The 20,154-nt window shown below is 49.5% G+C and overlaps 4 non-coding genes across 4 annotated transcripts; all 4 read right to left on the bottom strand.

Moving 5' to 3' along the window:
• Positions 1 to 2,696: 2,696 nt before the first annotated feature.
• On the bottom strand, positions 2,697 to 2,771 carry TRNAT-AGU. Its single transcript has one exon. It is a non-coding gene; the product is annotated as a tRNA-Thr (tRNA).
• Positions 2,772 to 9,338: 6,567 nt separating this feature from the next.
• TRNAK-CUU lies at positions 9,339 to 9,411 on the bottom strand. Its single transcript has one exon. It is a non-coding gene; the product is annotated as a tRNA-Lys (tRNA).
• A 7,484-nt stretch (positions 9,412 to 16,895) lies between these two features.
• On the bottom strand, positions 16,896 to 16,967 carry TRNAQ-CUG. Its single transcript has one exon. It is a non-coding gene; the product is annotated as a tRNA-Gln (tRNA).
• Positions 16,968 to 19,282: 2,315 nt separating this feature from the next.
• Positions 19,283 to 19,355, bottom strand: TRNAR-CCU. The gene has a single exon. It is a non-coding gene; the product is annotated as a tRNA-Arg (tRNA).
• Positions 19,356 to 20,154: the final 799 nt, after the last annotated feature.

Here is a 20,154-nt window from a genome sequence, read left to right as displayed (position 1 = left end):
GGGGCCTACAAGGAACAGACTGCAAAGTGCTTTGATGTCCAGAGACATTGTTTGTAATGTTCCCTGCCACAGAGCAGGGTGATGTGTTTCCCTGTAACCGTTCCCATTTATTCTTATTCTTTTCTTTAAATTGATTGTTAAGTAAACAACTTGTATTTGCTTTAAATTGTATGGAATAATCAGTGGGTCAGGGAGGTGCCCAGTGCAGAGAGGGTACCCCGGAGTGGGGACACCTTAGCCCCTGTCCTAGGTGGCCACAGCAGGGTTGGGGGTTGAGCCCCCCAGGAATCCTGGGCCCAGTCTTGTTGGGGCTACGAGAACTCTGCCAAACAGGAGAGTCCTCAAGGGCAGGGAGGCCTCTGGGTAAAGGAAGTGGGAGCGAGGACTCAGATCCTTTCGCTAGCCCACTTCACCGGGGTACACAGAAGCCAGGAAAGTTCCCCACAATAGCGGGACCATTCCCCCGCTTACATCGGCAAGGGGAAGAAAAAGAAGCTCTCCTCCAAGCAAGGTTCAGAAGGGGGACGTAAGGATGACTTCCTGAGCACCGGCTCCAGTCCTCTGCTCTACCAGCTGACCTATCGAAGGGCTGCCACCACTCTCTCTGTTTCCCCATTGGTGTGTGCCAGGGCAAGCACCAGCTAAATAGATAGAGTTTCTGTGGTGTCGTGGTTATCACATTTGCCTCACGCACAAGGTCCCTGGTGCAGAAATATGCTGGCTTCCTTTTCTCAGATCCCCTTGCTGTTCAGGAAGGCACTTCTCCTTCTCCTATTGGCCTGTCCCTGGAATAACTCCAACCCCTGCACTACAGAGGGTGCTGACGTCAGTGGAGAAATCACCTTGGCATCAGTCTGGAGAACCTAGAGGAGTGTGGCGTGTCACCTTTTGGAGGCTTGTGGCTTGGCCTCCTCTGCCCGTGGAGGTTGGCCTATAGATTGATGGCTTTAGAGGTGGGGGCTGGGCTGACTGTGAGCAACTGGGATCCAGGAAGCCCCCACCTGCCCTTCTGAGGGCTGAACCCATGGAGATGCAGTTGGCTTCTGGGAGATAGACCCCGGTGCCTGCCTGTTGGCATCCCAGGGATGGCTACTTGCAGGCCAGGAGAAGTGGGGTCCTGGGTGGAAGGAAAAGAAGCAATGGTGAGGCGGAGTGGGCTCCTTTCTGGCCGAGATGGTGGGCTGTCTGGAGTTGCCTGCAAGCCATAAGTGGACTTGGTGCAGTGAAAACCGCTGCTCCATTCTGGCCGACCTGGGGGCACCACTGACAACTTGGGAGTGGAGGTGGGGGGCTGGCTGTGAGCAAATGGGATCCAGGATGCCCCAGCCTGCCCCTCCAGGAGCCGAGTCTTCTTCTTCTCTCCTGCCATGGGGAGCCCAGCCTTAAGCCTGCCCAGCACGTGCTGCAGCTCAAGAATTAAGCCTTCCTGTGTGGCCTGTGCTGGAGCTGACCCTGGACCCCTGTGGGGTACTGCTGGGGGAAATCACAACTGCAAATAATTCTGGCCACAAGATCAACCCCTTGGGTCGAATGGGGAAAGCTGGAGGCCTGGTGACTTAGTCCGCGGGGCCAGCAGGTCAAGCCGTTTTCCCGCATGTGGGGGAGGCAGCCGCTGTGGTTGACCCTTCCTGCGGTATGATCCAGGGGTGCCAGGCTGCAGAGCTGGGGGGAATTGGCGGGAGGCTCTTTATCTATCATTAGTTTTGTGAGTGGCTGGGAGAAGCATTCATGTAACTCAGTTGGATGTGTCCCTACCTGTGGATGTCTGTGTAAGTGCAATATGTGCCAGAGATTCGCAGCCTGTCACAGCATCACCGTGTGAGAGGGAATCCAGGCAGTGGGACACAGGGCTCAGGGGTCCCACTGTTCAGGTTGCGACCCGTAGATCCCATCACAGACTTTCAACAGCCACAGCGGATGTTCACTGAGACAGAGAGCGAGATGCCAAATAGTGATCTCCAGGGCCTGCAGACATCGAACGATGAGGAATTCTGCACACAGAGAGGACCCTGCTAGTGGAAAATGCCTTTGGAAAAGCCCCTTCTGTCACCAGCTGTGATCGTACAGTGCTCAGTGCTCTGCGTAGTGGCCCCAAGAGCCATGGATGCAAGTTGAGTTACAATGACCTTTTCCTTGTCTCCATGCTTCTTAGGTGCCTCCTTCAGACACTTGTCAGAAAAAACGACCAGTTTCTTTTGGAAGCATTTGCACTGCAAGGCAGAGGCATCTTCTCTGCTTCCTCGAAAGATTGACCAAAAGGTTGGAGGAGCAGACACATTTGGCAAGGCACCACTGGGTGCTGCATCCCTAACCTCCACTTTACCTGTCAGGTGCCTTGGCCAGCTTAGCCACGATGCTGCTCTCTGGGACTTTTCTCCCGGCTGCTCCATTTCTCATCCCTGACAATCAAAAGGATGGTGACATGGCCTCTGTGTGTGGACATCCCCAGCGAATCACAAGGACGTGTGGCGCAGGCTCTTGTGTTGCAGCAATTGCAGTTGAAGCAACCGCCATGCCAATGCCAGTCACAGCAGCCTTTTCATCAGCTCCAGGCTTGTGATTTGATTCTTTCCAATGCTTCTCTCCAAAGAAGCCTTTTCCTTAGCAAGCAATTACTTGGATACCAAGGGAGGTCTCTTCTGTTTCCTAAGACGACACAGGAAAATGTGAGCAGAGGAGACAAAAGCCATGCAACAAGGCACCACTGGGAGTTGAACCCAGGATCTCCTGTTTACTAGACAGGTGCTTTAAGCCAGCTAAGCCATGGTGCCTGCCTCAAGAAGGTATTTACAACTGTTCCATTTGATGGCCCAGGACAACACCTGCACATTCCAAAGTACAGACGTTCCCCATTTCCCTCAAGACTTGCAGACCTTGAGGTGCCTGGCTCTCCGTGCACAGAAAGCCACAGCTGAGTTGACAGAGGGCTTCTAACATGTGCTTCTTCCACCAGCCACTGTGATCATATCGTGGTTAGTGATCTGTGTTTCAGTCGCAGCAACCTCGGCTCAGTTCTGAGTCATGGTAACCTTTCCTTCAGCTCTAGACTTCTCATTTGCCGCTTTCCAAGTGTGGTGGGGTGGATGCCCCAAACAAGCAGGAGAAAGATTAAGGCAGCCTTGCAGAGGCTGCACAGAACTCAGCCAGTCAGGAAAGGGCTTATTGGGAGAGCCAATCAGGAGAAGGCTTGCTGGAGCAGCCCATATTTAAAGGGCTGCTCAGCACAGCAAGAGTCAGTCCGTCCTTGGAGTTTGAGGAGGGAGGATTGGCTGCCCTGAAGGGAGGGCACCATGGTCAGAGTAGTGCTGGGTGGGTAAGGGGAGCGTGAGTGACCTCCTGGCCGACTGCTGCCAGACTGAGGCCCTGATACAAAGGCGGAGGAAGGTGCTAGGTCTGTGGGGAAGTGGTCCAGGGAAACAGATGGCGGGGGTTGGAGGTGCACCCCTTTTGCCTCAGTCACCACTGATACAGGTGGCTACACCCTGGACTGCAGCTGGACACTGAGGCAAGTGTCTGGGCAGAGGACAACTGCCCCCTGGAAGGGGGGAGACAACTGAGTGGGGCACAGCCAGAGGGCTGTGTCCATAAGAGGACATTGAAGTCTTGAGAGCGACATGGGTCCTAATGATAGAACAGATGGCAGCCAGATGCCACTGGATGAAGGCGCACCGGGGGAACAGAGCTAATTGCCAGGATGGCCAACAGGAGGCACTGCAGTGGTGAGACATGCCCCATGGCACCAAGACTTAGCCGCAAGGAAGACTCTCTCTATTTTGAACCACCACTTAGAAGGATTCTGCTGACAGGTCTTTTCTTTTTATGAAAAGAGATACAAAAAAGGAGCCAAAAGAGACATTAGGTTCAGCAAGGAAGAACTGTCAGGCCAAGCCAGGATTTCCTGGTTACTAGGAAGGCTCTTCAGCCAGCTCTTCCCAAAGACCACTATCCAGAGGCCTTTTAACAGTCACTGCAGATGTTCACCACAAAAGAGACAAAGAGATGCCAAAATAGAGCTCTCCACTGCCTGCAGCCATCAAGCAACCAGGAGTTCTGTGCACAGAGAGGCCCCTGGTGGTGGAAAAAGGCTTTGGTAGAGACTCTTCTGACCCCAGCCGTGGTCATATAGTGTTTAGCGCTCTGTGTTGTGGCTTCAGCATCCACAGATGCAAGTTCAGTTGGGGATGTTTTCTTGTCTCCACATTCGTCTAATGGCTCCTTTCAACACTTGTCACCAAAAAGACCTGCTTCTTTTGCAAGCAATGTACAGCTAGGCAAAGGCAGTCTTCTCCATTTCCTCAAAAGATCACCAAGCTGCGGGGAAAGGAGACACATTCAGCCAGGCACCACTGGGTGCTGGATGCTGAATCTCCTCTTTATTCAGCAGATGTCTGTGAAGGACATAAATCTACACCCTGTAGAGGTCAAGAATAGGAGTTTATTACACACAGCGCTGGCGGAGTGTCACCTGTCTTATTAAGCTCAGAGACACTGCCAATCAATTGATTACAATAGAATATATAGGTTTTCCATGGGCGGGGGAAAGTGACAGGGTAGGCAGTTCCACACCCCGGGATAGATTTTGCACCAAGACAAGATAAGACAGTAGCCAATGGTGAACAGGTTACATAATGTCTCCACCCATGGTCTCAAGTTAGCAAGTTAACATTTAATGAATACTTTGATAAAATGTTAGTAGTATAAAATATATATGTTGAATTCTGATTTGAGGTCCACAGGAATGGAGCAACTCTTTTGATTGTCCACCAGGTACATTCCTAGGGGTTAAAGCAAAGAAACAGTGAAAGTATATGGCAATAAAGATTGTTTTCTGTGTGTCTAAAGGCAGGCATTGGTCCCTGGGAGGGGAGGTGGAAGGATGCCATATCTTATACTGACATGTGCCAACTTCTCATAAACTCAAGGTTGGATCTGTGGGAAGAACGTCTCCCTACAGAAGAGACTAACACAATAAGAACAGGGATTCTTTATTCAATCTGCAACTCTGAATAAGACACAATTCTTTAGTTCTTAGCTCCAACACCTGGCAATTTGCTGACCAGGCCTATCTTAGCAAGCAAGTCTTTCTGTTTACCCAGCTTTCTCTTAGCTGATCACTATTTGCTAGGCCTCTGGTCCCTTGACCATATTCTGGACTTTGGCTCTGGAAAAGAGCTGGCATAATCCATAGACCAGGTTGTTATATAAAATGCACATGGATTTTAACCCTTCATACCCAGTAATGGCAAAGCTCTTGGTTCAGATTTGTAGCAGTGAGGGGATAAACTGCAGGTTCAAATCAAGTCTCTGGAGTCCATCCACAGCTGGGATGGGTCATTCAGTCCTTATAGAGAGCTTCACTTTGTAGCAAAGTCCCTCCAGGGGTATTAAGCAGGATTGAAAACAAGATGGAGACGAGGCATCAGCCTTTTATAGTCTCTTGCCATGTGGTCTTTGCTTTCTTTGTCCCAAGGACACTCTATCCAGCACGTGGCATAGAAAAACCTTAGAGTTCTGTCCACAGGCAGGTCCCTGCAGACCTTGCTGAGTCACAAGGCGTATCTGCCTTCTCTCCATGGGTCGATTGTAGAGATGATGGTCCTGAATGGGCCATCAAGCAGGCTAGGCAGAACTGACACCAACTTGTATGGCTGGGGTGTTCCCCGGAAGCAAAGCACAAGTTTGAAATACGGGCAGCATAGAGCCAATATTCATAACGTCAACTACAAAAATGATACACCTATAGAGATAGCATCATTATAATCAGCCAATCAGAACCTCTCCATACACCCCTTAGACCAGGGGTCCCCAACCTTTTTAGGTCGAGGGACCGGTTTCGTTTGCCGGACCCTCCGCAGGCGTGCCTGCGGGAGATCCAGCTGAGCCGCGGGTATGAGCGCTCCCTCCGCAGTCGTGCCTGCGGGAGGTCCGCTGCTCCCGGGGCTCAGCTGGAGCTTCCGCAGGCACGCCTGCGGGAGGTCCACCGGCTCCAGTGGCGTGCCGGCCGAAGCGCCCCCGGAGCCCCGGGCGCACCGGGCCGCCCGCCGGCACGACTGCGGAGGGAGCGCTCGTCCCGCGGCTCAGCTGGACCTCCCGCAGGCATGCCTGTGGAAGCTCCACTGGGTCGGATCGCGGCCCGGTTTCTAAGAGGCCGCGGACCGGGGGTTGGGGACCCCTGCCTTAGACAACAACCTTTCTACCATATTGGCTGCAAATATAGAACAGTGGTCGCAACAGTGATCTATAGAGTTACAGATTATGTTAATAACATCACAGGAGATGACACAGCATCTGTGAGACTGATATTGGAATACTGCCTCCAGTTTTGGTGTCCTCATTTGAAAAAGATGTTGTGAAATTGGAGCTGGGGCAGCAAAGAGCCACCAAATGTTCTGAGGGCTGGAGAAAAATGCCTTCTAGTGAGCTATTGAAAGACCTCAACCTGTTTAGCTTATCAAAAGAAGATTGAAAGGTGACTTCACTGAAGTGTTGAAGGGCCTTAATGGAGCGAAAAGATTGGCTATGAAAGGGCTCTTTAATCGAGCAGAGAAAGGCATAACAAGACCCAATCGCTGGAAGGTGAAAAGAGACAAATTCATATTACAACTAAGGCACAAAAATTCAACAGCGCGGATAATTCACCGCAGGATCAAGCTACCAAGGAAAGTGGTGGATTCTCCGTCTCTTGATGTCATTTAATAAAGACTAGATGCCTTTCTGGAATGTGTTTGCCCTAAAAGTAGCTCTTGTGTCATACAGGAGGCCTGTGATATGCAGGGGGTCAGATTAGATGCTCTAATGGTCTCTTCTGGCCATCAAGTTGACTAATTTCTGAAAAACTGAGTGTAGCACTGGGAGCAGCATCTGATGTTTTCCTGTGTAGCCAGCTTGCTCCTTGAATGAACCCTCCTTGAGTGGGTTGATCCACAGGGAGTAGCTCAAACCTCCAAAGTGCCTGGCCAGGGGCAGGACATTAGCACAGCAAGGGAGGGGTGTGGCAGTGACATCACAAAGGCCTTTTGCAGGACCTCAGACTATTGGTCAAAGGTGGTGGGGAGGTGGTGACCTCACAGAGAGATGCTGACATCAGCCAGGCAGGACGGGGCGAGGGGCCAGGGAAACCTCAGAGACCCCTGTGGCTTTGCTTCAGCAAGTCTCCTTCTCCAGGTCTCTCTTTGAGGACTGAGAGAGTATTCGGGTTCACGGACGTGAGCGCCAGGAGGAACCTCTTTTGAGTTTTCTCCTTCCCTTTTCCTGATTTTACTAGAAAACAGGCATCCCTGTTTAGAAGGTAAGAGCCTCCTTGAGGGAAGGGGTGTCATGGTGGTGTCACAGTTTGGATGCCGGTGCCCCCCCCCCCACACACACACAATGTAAGGAAGTTCCCGCCACCCTGCTCTATGTTCGCAGGGCGGGAGAGAGCAGCATCCACGGCAGTGATTTGCTCCTGGCTGCCGGAGCAGAGCAGCAGGCTCAGCTGTCAGAACTTCCCAGAGTGATGAAAGGGGAGGGGCCCATGGCTCTGCAGCAGGAATGCAGGGCAGGCGAGTTCACAGAGGGCATTGTGGGATACTGGAGGAGGCCAGTTATGGTGATATAATGAACAGCAGCATCTACACTGACACTCTCACTTTAAGTTTGCTGCAAAAAGCTCTAGACCGCTCATCAAAGTTGTTTTAGTTTGTCAGCAAAACAGGGCAGTTTTGTCGCCAGACGTGGCATTGCAGTGTGTACACCAGCCACAAGCTGCCGACCGAGGGAACGTTGTGTGTTTTTCACACACCTGAGCAATATAATTCTGCTGAAACAACTTTGTAGTGCAGACCTGGCCAAAGATTGACTCACACACAGCTTGCAAGGAAAACCTCACCTGCTCCTCTGCTTTGCAGAATGCAAACACAAGTAAAGCTTGTCAAGCCCTGGTAGAGATGGCAGGGAGTCAGGTGTGGGCAGGGCCGGCTCTGGCTTTTTTGCCGCCCCAAGCAAAAAAAAATGGGGTGGGGCCACCGGAGCAACAAAACAGGGGGAAAAAAACGGCACGGGTGGAGCGGCAAAGTGGGGGTGGGGGGGATACAGCGCGGCTGGAGCGGCAAAGCGGGGGGGGGGTCACGGTGCGGCTGGAGTGGCAAAGTTGGGGGGGACAACACAAAAACGGCGGGGATGGAGCAGCAAAGCAGGGGCACTGGGGGGAAAACAACAGCGCGGCCGGCAAAGCAGGGGCAAAACAAAACAAAAAACCCCACAGGGCAGCCGGAGCCAGTGGACTCCCTGTGCTGCAGAGTGCGCACCCGGTCTAGTGGGGGGGGGGAAGGGGAGGGAGAGAGAAGGGGGGCGGCCAGTGCTTCAGCGGGACACTCACCACGTGGCCCCGACCGCCGCGCCACCTGGCACCCTCACTCCTTCTCTAGACTAACCATTCCTAATATACTGTAACATGGTTATATTCCACCACCTTCACTGGTTACACCCAAGAAAATTAATTATACAGCAGACAGAAACAATCACAGACCCAGACAGAGACCATGCAAATAAACATACAAAACAATACAGAAGGGAGGATTTCACAACTACATCTATACAGACATAAGGGTTTTCCAGCTGTGTCTATTGATAAGTGAGTTCTTGGCAGACAGGATGCTACCAAACTAAGTTTCCCTTTCTCTGGAGGTGATGGAATATCAGGACAGGATTGTATTCCTAACAGCCCAATAGCACCTTATTTCAGTGTGACTAGTTGGGAATGTGAGGATGTGACCATACACCTCCCACCTTATGGCTGCCTTTGCTGCTTAGCCGAAGAACCAGGCCTCAGACTGTCACAGTAAGAGAAGGCCATTACACAGACAGACAGTGATTTTTTATTCTTTCTTTTATATCTTTATAACTAGCTAAGTGAAAAAAATACACCTAAATTCTTAAAGTACAGGCCTTTGCAGACAGGCCTGAATATCTGTATCCTAACAGTCCTCGAGGTCAGGCAGCCTCTGGGTAAGGGACTCAGATCCTCCCGCTGGCCAATTCCACCAGGGTCCTGTATAAACCAGGCAAGTTCCCCACAATAGCCAGACCAGATGCCCCCTTTACGCTTGTGCTCTGTCCTCATTGCTTCTCTGTCTCTCTTCCCCTCATCTCTGCTGTTCCCCCTCTGGGCTTTCTCTGCACCTGGCCCCACAGCACTTCCTGGCAGCCACAGACTGTGCTATCTGCACCCGCAGATGTGGCCTTTCTCCTGATTGCTAAGGAAAGGAACCTTTCCAGGAAATGGTCATGGTTTCTGGGAATCCCTGTGTGGCTGTGAACAGAGTTTGGCTCCTGGCACACAAGGCAACTTAAAAGCTGAGCACCCAGACAGGGGCTTGAACCCTGGACCCTCAGATTAAGAGCCTGATGCTCTTCCAGCTGAGCTACCAGGGCTTGTTAGGAGATAGCTTCACCATTCACCACAAGAGTGATTATCCCAGTGTGCAGGCAAGAGTGAGCAGGCAGGCAAAAGAGAGGCAAAAAAAGTCCCAGGAACCCCTCGTCTTTTTCTTCACAGCCACTGCCTGTCAGCAGGATTCCTCCTCCTCCTCAGGGAGACTAAATCTCTGTGCCTAGACAGCCGGTCCATCCGCTGCACCTCAATCCCCCATGCCCGAGCCTCCCTGCCAAAGCCCTGCACCTGGCCCCATACAATTAAGTCTCACGTGTCGCTGGGAACTTAACTTCTTGTGCCCAGAGCGTCTCGGCCCCCTCAGCAGATGACCTGAGAAACACAGTGTCCGGCTTTTCCAAAGCAGTGTTTAGACCCCCTCATCATGTGGCCTAAAGGATAAGGCATCTCCCTGTGGATCGGATGATTTAGGATTTGAGTCCCCTCGTGGTTGTGCTCACTTTGTGCTGCAAGTCCTGCTCCCTTCAGGGCTGGAACCTCTTCTTGGCTGCTCAGGCCAGTGCTCTGGCTTCAGCTAGAGCCCCGGGAAGCAGTTGGGGGGTGGGTGTCACAAAGGCTGGGACATGAGCCCCAGGTGCTTCCAGTCTCGCCTTTGCCCTTCCTGACTTGCCAAAGAAAATGGGCGGCTCCACTGCCAAAGTCAGCACCATGAGTGGGAACGGTAAGAGGCCCCACCAGGGGGCTGGCCCTGCTTTCCTACCATCTTCTGGTGTTGGCCACAGAGCATCAGCAGCCGCCCTGCATGCTGGTCTGTGGGTGGCCTTCAGTGGGGTTCAGCACAGCAGGGACGTTAGACAAAAGGGCTCGTTTTCCCCCCGGAGCTTACCTAATTACACCAAGGAGGCACGGAGACAGGAAGACAAGTACCACACCCTTTATTGATCGGTCAGCTGAGCGGGTGTTCCTCTCGGCTAGTGCCAGAGAAAGAGACACACCTTTCATGGCCAAGCGGCCTACCTTTATAGCCGGTAACAAACAACTTAGCCTACGTTTGTCTACGTCATTTGGTTGACCTATAGACCCTGTACATGTATCTATTAGGGGATAATTGGGTACGCAGGATACATATATCATTTTGTGGGGGCTACAAGAGACATACAGCTGTTGAGGATACATTTGTCATTCTGAAGGGGAAACAAGATACACCCATCGACCCTTTGTGCTATATACTTTGGAAACATTCATGGGAACACAGCTGCATATACTGGGGAGCCAACATATACTTGGGGAGCCAAATAAAACTGATAAGCAAAATAGCTGACATAGGTAAATACACGGCCTTCAGTCTAATGAGTTCTGTAAGCTTTCCAACACAGTTTGGACAAGCATAGCATAACTTTGGTTCACTCAGACCTAATACAAAAAGGCTTCATTAGCACTATGATTTTCCAACAACTCCCCCCTTTGAGAATACTCACCAAACCTTTTGGCTGAGTTTTCTCACACTTTGAGGCCAAAAAGCAATGAAGCTCTGCAGAAATATTTACAACTGCTCTTTTAAGCTTAGTCACCCCCAACCCAGGAATGAATGCATGGACAAAAGAGTGGAACCTTGTTCATTTAACAACGAAGGGATCGGGGCACTGACTATAACTCAGGTAGGTATACCCAGTGGTTTAATTTCCCAGATGTCTCGGTGAATAATTTAATCCCATATGCATCCTCCCCATGGACCCGGCAGGATTCGGTATGTGGGAGCCACACCCACCCCAACCGGTCCATATGCTTGGAAGGAGCACTGTAAATGTACACACTTCCACCCAGAAAGTGTCCAAGTATGTCTTCATGACCACAGATCAGATGGTACTCCTGATATGTCTGTAAGGGCAGTGGGTCAAGTCTGGTGCTCAAGATCACTTCAAATGGCCATCAGCTGGTCATCGAGGAAATCCTGAAATTTTAAACATACTAGATCCCACTGCAATGCCTTCCCAGCCTCAGTGATATTCAATACCATCTCTGTCAGTAACTTCTGGGTTATAGAACTAAGGGTGGAAATGACATGTAACTCACCAACTTCAGCCTATACTTGGGTTAGCTGAACTTCAGAAATAAGGCTAGTGGCCCTTTTTAGTCGGCCCAATTTCTTATTATGTTCTTGGCCTTTAAGAATATTCCAAATGGCTGTTACACTGTTAGCCCCAGCCCACAGGGATCTGCCCAATTTCTTCTTTTTCCAGAGGAAATAACCCAGGCTTTTTGTTGTGCTAATCTAATGGCAGCCCCTTGTGAGCAATCTGGGTATGTAAAAGTGATCTGAAAACTGGATAAAGACAATATCATTTAAAATCCAATTAGGGAGGGCAAGACATACTAAAGGATTTATCCAAAACACAGGGCGCAGCCTGTAGAATAAACCCCAACATTCAATTAATACCACATTCCCAAGCAGGGGTCCCACAAGTTTGTTCCTGCCAGTGTATAAGTCTTTGATTCTTTACCAGGGTCAGTTCTCAATGTCCTTTTTAGTCAGGAATTCCTGGACTTTGGCAGTGTCAGTGGAGTGAGTGTTTCTTCTAGAAAAGTTCAAAGGCACAGTAGGTCTGTCAGTGGACAAGGGAGAGGTTAGCTAGCACGTCACCTTGTCCTTTTTCCCCGCTGTCCAGAAGCACAGTTGAACTAGAAGAAAGAATAGGCTAATTATAAGTAGGAGAATTCTCCTGATGTAGAGGGGTCTTTTTGCAGTGAGAATCATGGGTCCAAGCAGTCAGTCTTTGGCACTTCACAGCGGTGTTGGTAATCAGCAGGACTCACTAAGGGCCTTTCCCGCATGGAGCCAAAGCAGTCTTTCGTTGGTGGACCTGTACATTGATCCGGTCTCCAGGTTCCATGGAGTAGCGGGGCTGCTAGGGTCTTCGGATAGTGTTTCTTTACCTGTGAGAAAAGAAACCTAACACATTGCATTAGTGTCTGTGCAGATTTTACATCTGCTTGGGTATATTCAAGCCCCCCTTTTCTGGTTGTTAGCCAAGTGTCCTTGAACGAAGTCAGTGTATTTTTTTTTTTTTTGGACTGAGCTTGCTAATTAAAGTTTTTCTCAGTTAACTCGTTCTTTTTCCTTTTCCCCTTTTTGGCTTCTTTTTTTTTTTAACCTACAAAGGAAACTTTTACTTTTTTACTTATACACCTTTTGTTAACAATGAACACATACACATTGCTGTTATACAGTACATTAGTCTTATTATTTAATGTATGCCACATATACCCTTCTACTAACATAACCTTATTAGAGAGCTTTGGAACAACAAGCCAGGACAAGCACACCCACTTTGATGAGTTCATTTAATACAACCTCTAGTTCAATAGCTTCCCACCATCCCCAGCCCTCTGGCTAGAAGTTTGAGGTAGCCAGAAGGATGCCATGCACAATATGGGGAGTGGGTTAACTTTTCATGTCCTCGCTTCCAAAGACTGTTAGTATGCAAATTTTAACAACAATTTTCAATTAAAAGATTTGGCCAATGTAGTTTCTTTCTCTTACTTAAGAAAATATATTAGACTTTAATAGATCACATTTTTCTGATGTATCCAAACACTTTGTATTTTAAGTTGAACAAAACAAATATCTGCATTTCAATTCAAGCCTTCTGCTTTATTTCAAACCAGACCATCCCATGAAAATATTAATCACAACAATTTGGCTACAAGACAAACACCACAAGACAGAACATAGAACACAAAACTTAATTTTTACTCTGCCAGTAAATCACGATACGTTGAATGCTGTTCAGCTGGCATTAGTTTTCTTTGATTATCTGAAAGACCAAAACAGAGGTCTACCCCTTCTGGGCAGTCAATTATTGCTTAAAATATACAAATACCCTTGTTGATTTCAGGCAAAACAAGGGAATTACCCCATATTGTCTTATATGTGTTTCATAGACAGCCCAGATTTCAGTGGCCTCTACCTTATCAGTTAGATAATTTGCATTAATACAGATGCTTTCTGGTTTGCTTTTTACTTTTAACTCCTGCTTTTAAACACTGAAAGAAAACATCACCACTTATAGTGCCTTAGAGCCTAATAAATTTTCATTTACATAGCATTGTATACATTCTTTAGCTAATTCAACAAAATTGTTCATAGCCAAATGATTGCAATCTAATAATTTCTTTGCCTGAATTTATTTACAAACATTAAAAAAAAAACACCAAGAACTTTTCTCTTTAGCATTTTTACAAAGTTCAACTACTATTCCCTCCAGCAACTACAGAGTTAACTCTTCACTCTCCTTCAAATCACTTGCTCTTTCCTTATATCACTTGCTTGGCTCCCAACAGCCACTTACCAATTCAAATCACCATTCCAAATATCCTCCTGAGTATTTGAAATCCCCATGCTTACACTCACTTACTTCTTCCTTCCACTAGACCCTCAAAAGTTTCCAACCTGTTCTCCAAGCTCTCTGTCTGTTGCCTGCCCGCCTGGGCCCGATCCTTTTTTTTTTTTTTTTTTGCGCTGAACCGTTTCTTTCATGGGCTTCTGCCCCCACCCTTTTGGTTTTTTTTCCTAAAACATTTTATTCACAAGACGACCCGAGTCCTCCCTCGTGAGGCTTGCCACCTGGGCAAAACGCATGGCCCACTGGCGTTAACTATTTAATTGCCTCTTGTAGCAAACACACTGCTGTTACGGCGTATGCTGAGCACAAATGGTTAAATTTTAACAAGTCCCTAAAGGACTGGTACTTGCTTAGCCAGGGCTTCCTTTTATAACTGGAAGTCCTGTCTCAAGGCCTGCAACTTGGCCTGGCGCAGGTTTGAGTTGCTGCCTGGTTCATGATCTATGCTCTTAATTGCTTAATTCTAGTTATCAAATACACATTTTTTTTCCTTTTCTCCAACTACTCTAATGCCCAGTCCTGCTACGACTGGGGGTAGATTCACCTGCCACCCTTCCTGGTCAACCAGGGTGGAAAGAGGAATGCTAAACCCTTCTCCAGTTCTCAGACTTACTGCAGCTGAGAATGGGCACACCTTTAATTATGCAATCCTCAACATATAACACCAACAGAACCAAATAAAACAAACATAAAACAACAAGGGTAAAACAAATAGATGGTGTAAATTCTACAGGGTTCCCCCATTCTCTATTGCTCACCAAACTGTGACAAATTTCTGTTACCAATTATCCCTCATGTCAGGTGATCAAACTGACACTTCAGGACGGTGGGGGAGGATAGAGAAAACACACCATATAACCAAATTTTAAAGCTTCATTAAAATGATAAAACAACAATGGAGAGCGTTGGGAACGCTTCCACATCACTCATAAAAAATACGAATGCCCCATACTTACACATATCCAGACTGGCCACGTCTGTATATAACATTCAGAAAAGGGGAATAGGTGGACGGGAGATTATCCTGTATACAGCTTGTTCAGAATTTCCAACATGCTTCCGCTCTTGGGAAGGCTGTTCTTTTACACCCTGGAATCTCCTGCGGTGTCTCTTTCAGAGATTCTAGTCCAGGTCAGCTACCTCTGGCTTCTCCAGTGTCACCAAGCCACACCAGCACCGGCATCCATCACAAAGTCAGACTGTTGGATCTCACCAAACAGTTAAGCTTTGCAAATGTAATCTCAGTTCTGTAACTTGTACTGCCTTTGGTTTGCTTGACCTTGAGCATAAAACAACTTTCTCTTTTTATCTCTGGGCGAAGCTGAGTTTTAAATTAACCCGTTTCTAGACAAATTGCTCACACTGTGTCAGAGGCTTTTCTTTGGTGATTAAAAGCTCCTCTGAGATATATGATCTTATCTAGATTAAAGGTACCTTTTAATGGGCATTGTTTAGATGGATCTTCACACGTATAAAGATTCCAATTCTCTAAATACCTGCAGGTTTTAGAACCATAATGTACGTACATATAATATGCTGGGGTACCCTTAGGGGGTGAGGTGGAATGTTTAGACTGTCCCTTACCCACACGGAAAAGAAGGGGGGGGGAGAGAAGATGGGTTCACACGCTCCTAGACCCGGTTACAGTTTTGGCTTCCAGCATACCAATAGAACAAGAAACAAAAGTACCCCTACCAAAAAGAAAAGCCAGCCCTGGGGCTGCTCTAAGTCCCAGTAATTGTTCAGCACGGCCCACGGACTCGTGGAGTTAATGGAATTATTCATTAGCCGTGTCTGAACCTAGGTACCTTAACCAGAAAGCTTTTACCCACACACACCTTCCTATTTGTGGGTTCCTTTACCATTAGGGGCCCAAGGTCCCAACCCTCACTCTTCGGGGGCGTTAATCCTCAAACCCAGGAGGTAACGCACTTACCACGCCCGGAGTGGCCGCGTCCGGCAGGTGGACTCCCCTCTTCTGGTACTGTCTTGCTTCCGTGTCGGCTGGAGTTCTCTGTGGAGGGGGCGTAGCCGTCCCGGCCGATTGCAGCGACCCGGAGCTTGAGCAAACCAATAGCTCAAGGTGGCCACTCTCCTGAGCTGTCCTCGGCCGCCGGTCAGCGCCCCCAACAGGGAGAGAAGTCCCGGCGTGGAGTCGCCATTTGTTAGCCAAAAGGGCTCGTTTTCCCCCCGGAGCTTACCTAATTACACCAAGGAGGCACGGAGACAGGAAGACAAGTACCACACCCTTTATTGATCGGTCAGCTGAGCGGGTGTTCCTCTCGGCTAGTGCCAGAGAAAGAGACACACCTTTCATGGCCAAGCGGCCTACCTTTATAGCCGGTAACAAACAACTTAGCCTACGTTTGTCTACGTCATTTGGTTGACCTATAGACCCTGTACATGTATCTATTAGGGGATAATTGGGTACGCAGGATACATATATCATTTTGTGGGGGCTACAAGAGACATACAGCTGTTGAGGATACATTTGTCATTCTGAAGGGGACACAAGATACATCCGTTGACCCTTTGTACTAGATACTTTGGATGCATACATGTGAACGCAGCTGCATACACTTGGGGAGCCAACATATACTTGGGGAGCCAAACAAAACTGATAAGCGAAATAGCTGACTTAGGTAGATACACGGCCTTCAGTCTAATGAGTTCTGTAAGCTTTCCAACACAGTTTGGACAAGCATAACATAACTTTGGTTTACTCAGGCCTAATACGGAAAGGCTTCATTAGCACTATGATTTTCCAACAGGGAGCAGGCTGGCCCTGTGGCTGTCTGCTGGCCACACATAGACATGGTCCTCCCCTCCTCTTGCCCTGACCTCCGCTGCTTTTAAGCCTTCCCTCGGAGCTGTCAGCACCAGCCGCCTCTGCTCTAGGTGCCCAGAGGAGGAGAAGTGCTGGGCTCCCACCTGCCCAGCCCTGCTTCCTTCAAGCACAGTGGCAAGTGCCAGACTTGTGGGCACCAGGTGAAGCCGTGAGAATCCCAACCCTCAGGTGTCAGTTCTAGAGCCCTGACCCATCCAGCAGGAGGGGAAAAAACGGCGCTTGCAGAGCTGGAGACAGGGAAGTGGAGCAGTGTGAGCTCCAGAGCTTTACCACAAGGTCCCACTGAGATTTGAACTCAGATCGCAGGATTCAGAGTCCTGAGTGCTTCCCATTACACCATGGGACCAGCTTATGCTACCTTCTCTGGCCATCAGTGACCCTCATGGGGCCGGCTCATGTAAGGGACTGTTGGCCCCTTACTAAAGCTTAGTGGGGGTTTTGGTTGGCTAGTTCCCAGTCCCAGTAGAAGGGGAAAGGGCCAATGGGAAATCAGGCCCCTGAGACTGACAGTCCCCTGGGCAATGGGGAGAGGCCAAAGCTCCAAGTTAGCCACACTGACAGGCCAGGCAGTGTAATGAGGGAGTCACCAGGCCAGGGGGTCCCGTCCTCCGTGGGAGCTGGAACTGCCTGGGCCAGAGTGGGGCAGAGCTAAGAAGAGAGCAGGAGCCCGAGAAGAGCCGGGGAGCAGAGCTGTGCAGGTGTAGTGCCAGAAACTGCTCCCTGTAGGACTTTGCTACCTGCAGCAGTTACTGAGACCTGAGGTTGTTCTTATTTGCTGACTTGTCCTAATTGGCTAAAACTTGACAGTGGTGGGGGATGGAAGCATAAAGGCTTCATCCTCCAAACGACCCTGCCTGGTGTACATCTGTATCTATTACCTCTTAACACAGGATTGTAAACAACAGAGTGAGGTCATTTAAACATCATTTATTTTGCAGCTTCATTTACTGTGCTAACAATGTAGCATCCTGACACTGATACTTCTGCCCATGTGACCTGTGGGTTGGATTCATTTTAGTGGGACGCGAGACATGTGGAGGATAATTTAAACTCTTAATTTCCTTAGGGTTTCCCTTTAATATACTTCTATGCTGGTGCAATTTCTGACCATTGCACGTCTATTATATTTATTACAATAGCCCAAGTAAGTCACACAAGTGACATAGTCTAGGGGCTTGGCTACACTTGCAAGTTAGAGCGCATTAAAGCAGCCCCGGGTGCCCTAACTCCTGAGGTGTCCACACTGGCAAGGCACATGGAGCACCTGGGCTCTGTATGTGGAGCGCTCCCGGTAATCCACCTCCATGAGAAGCATAAAGCTTGCTGAGCCCTGCTGAAACGCCCGGGCATCAGTGTGGACGACGTGTTGCATCACTGCACTGTGTTTGGCCTCAGGAAATGTCCCATAATCCCCTGAAGTCAAGTGCCCACTCTGGTCATTGTTTTGAAATCGGCTGCAGGCATGCGGATGTCCCCTTTCAAAGCTCCGTTTCTGACAGCCAGCTGCTTATCTGCTCCGGGACAAAGCAACCATTAGTGTGGAATGCTGCTGCTGTTGTGAGTGTGTATGAGGGGAGGTGGGGGTCTGCTGCTGTCCGAACACACAAGACAGCATGCTGACAGACTCTCAGCCCCCCAAACACACTGTCACTCCCCCCCACGTACACACAACACACTCCCTGTCACACTCCAACCCCGTCCCCCATTTGAAAAGCACATTGCAGCCACTTGCACACTGGGATAGCTAACACACTGCACTGCTCTCTGTGGCATTGCCAGAGCTGCTAATGTGGCCACTCCAGTGCGCTTGCAGCTTTCAGTGTGAACAGACGGCAGCGGTTTCCCTGCTGTGGTTTAACTCCCAGCGCTCTACCTCTGAAAGTGTAGCCAAGCCCTAAATTTCCCAAACCAACCGAACTCAGTAAATGCCCTCCACCACCACATGCAGGGAGTAGGGGCACCGTGGAGCACACGCTGCACTTACTGGCTCAGCCTTGTGCATGCTGGGGTGGCCACCTCCCCATTGATGAGACCTGGTCCCACCATTTCCGCGGAGCTCCAGTCTGCCCTGCTGCCATCCCTGTCTGTGTTGTCTTCTCTAGCAGTTGACTGGAAGGTGAGCATTGGCTGCATGCCATGTAGCCGTGTTGTCTCAAAAGCAGGAGGAATGGTGCCTTCATAGCCCACCCAATATTCCATAACATAGTTAAGGAAAATATTTCTCAATGAATTCTCAGTAAAAGATCAGAAGCAGCCAGTGTCCGCATCAGTCTACGAGCATTGGTATTTTCTTGAAATTTGTCAGACCAACCTAACTAACACCTAACACACATTTAAAGTTCTTCTTTTCACACTGTTGCTCATTCTCAGGTTCTGCTTTGTCTCCAGACAGATCCATTCTCTTTCAGGACAGCCTTGCTCTTTCTGTCTGTTTCACTCACTGAGGTGTCGGAGTAAACGCTCCCCTTCCTTCTATTCTCAGACAAACACTAGTATTAAGTGTTTGCTACTGATGGGTCTAGAAAGCATTTGTCAAGTGGAAGATGCTGTTTCTGGGGGATTGCTCCCAAGCTCCAGTACTTTGTGTTCAAATGTCTCCCAGCTTCCTTGGGGAAAATAACACCATGTTTCTTTGCAATATACAAGAAGAAAGGAATTTTTTACCCCAGATGGGACTTGAACCCACAATCTCTGGCTTAGGAAGCCAATGCCTTGTCCATTAGGCCACTGGGGCCCTGAAGAGAGGGCTGGAAATTCCCTCTCAGGATTGCACATTCCTCACATTCATTCAGAAGCCAAATACCCATTTAATGGCCTTACAGAAACGTCTGCATCCCCTGGCAGCGAGGCACCTGGGCAGGTCGCTGACAGAGCTGAGCACCATCTTTCTGCCAGCCATCTTTAGAGAAGAACCCCACCCTAGAGTCACCCCTCCCTCCTTCAGCACCTCCACGGCTGTGGCTCTGAGCAACAGTAGGATGCTTAGGGGGAGAATCTGGGGCTGGAAGGGGGGTAAGGTTGGCCTGTAAGGAGTAACCAGGTGGGGCAGACCCAGGGGGAGGCTGTGGGCTGCTGGTCAGTTGTTGGGATCCGAACTCTAGATCAAAGCTGCACAGTGACCTGACACCTAGGGTTACAGGGCTGACATAGTGACCCCCTTACTGGCCTCGGTGACCCCCAAACCCTTGTTACTAAGGGCATTGAGGAGTCTCTGTCCCTTAATAACTTCTGGGAGCTCCCAGCAGGCTGCGGGCGTCAGCCGCCTCCTGCCTCACAGGTTAGACTCTTGGCACTGTGCCAGCCGCCCCCTCGCTTGCAGGCCCAGTGTAAGAAGCAGGAGGCCTGGTGCTGGCAGAAGAGGGTTTTGATTAATCGACCTCTGTGTGATGGGCACAGGACGCTTCCACTCAGTAGCACAGCTGGGGGGGAGCAGGGGAAGCAGCTAAGGGCGCCGGGTTCCTCCGGTGGGGGTGTGGAGCAGCCGTTCGTTTTCCTGTTCGCACTCCTCTGTGGTGTGAAAATCGGGGAGGGGA

Source organism: Mauremys reevesii, linkage group 12, assembly GCF_016161935.1.
Source record: "Mauremys reevesii isolate NIE-2019 linkage group 12, ASM1616193v1, whole genome shotgun sequence".
Lineage (NCBI taxonomy): Eukaryota > Metazoa > Chordata > Testudines > Geoemydidae > Mauremys > Mauremys reevesii.
This window is presented reverse-complemented; position numbering and strand designations above follow the sequence as displayed.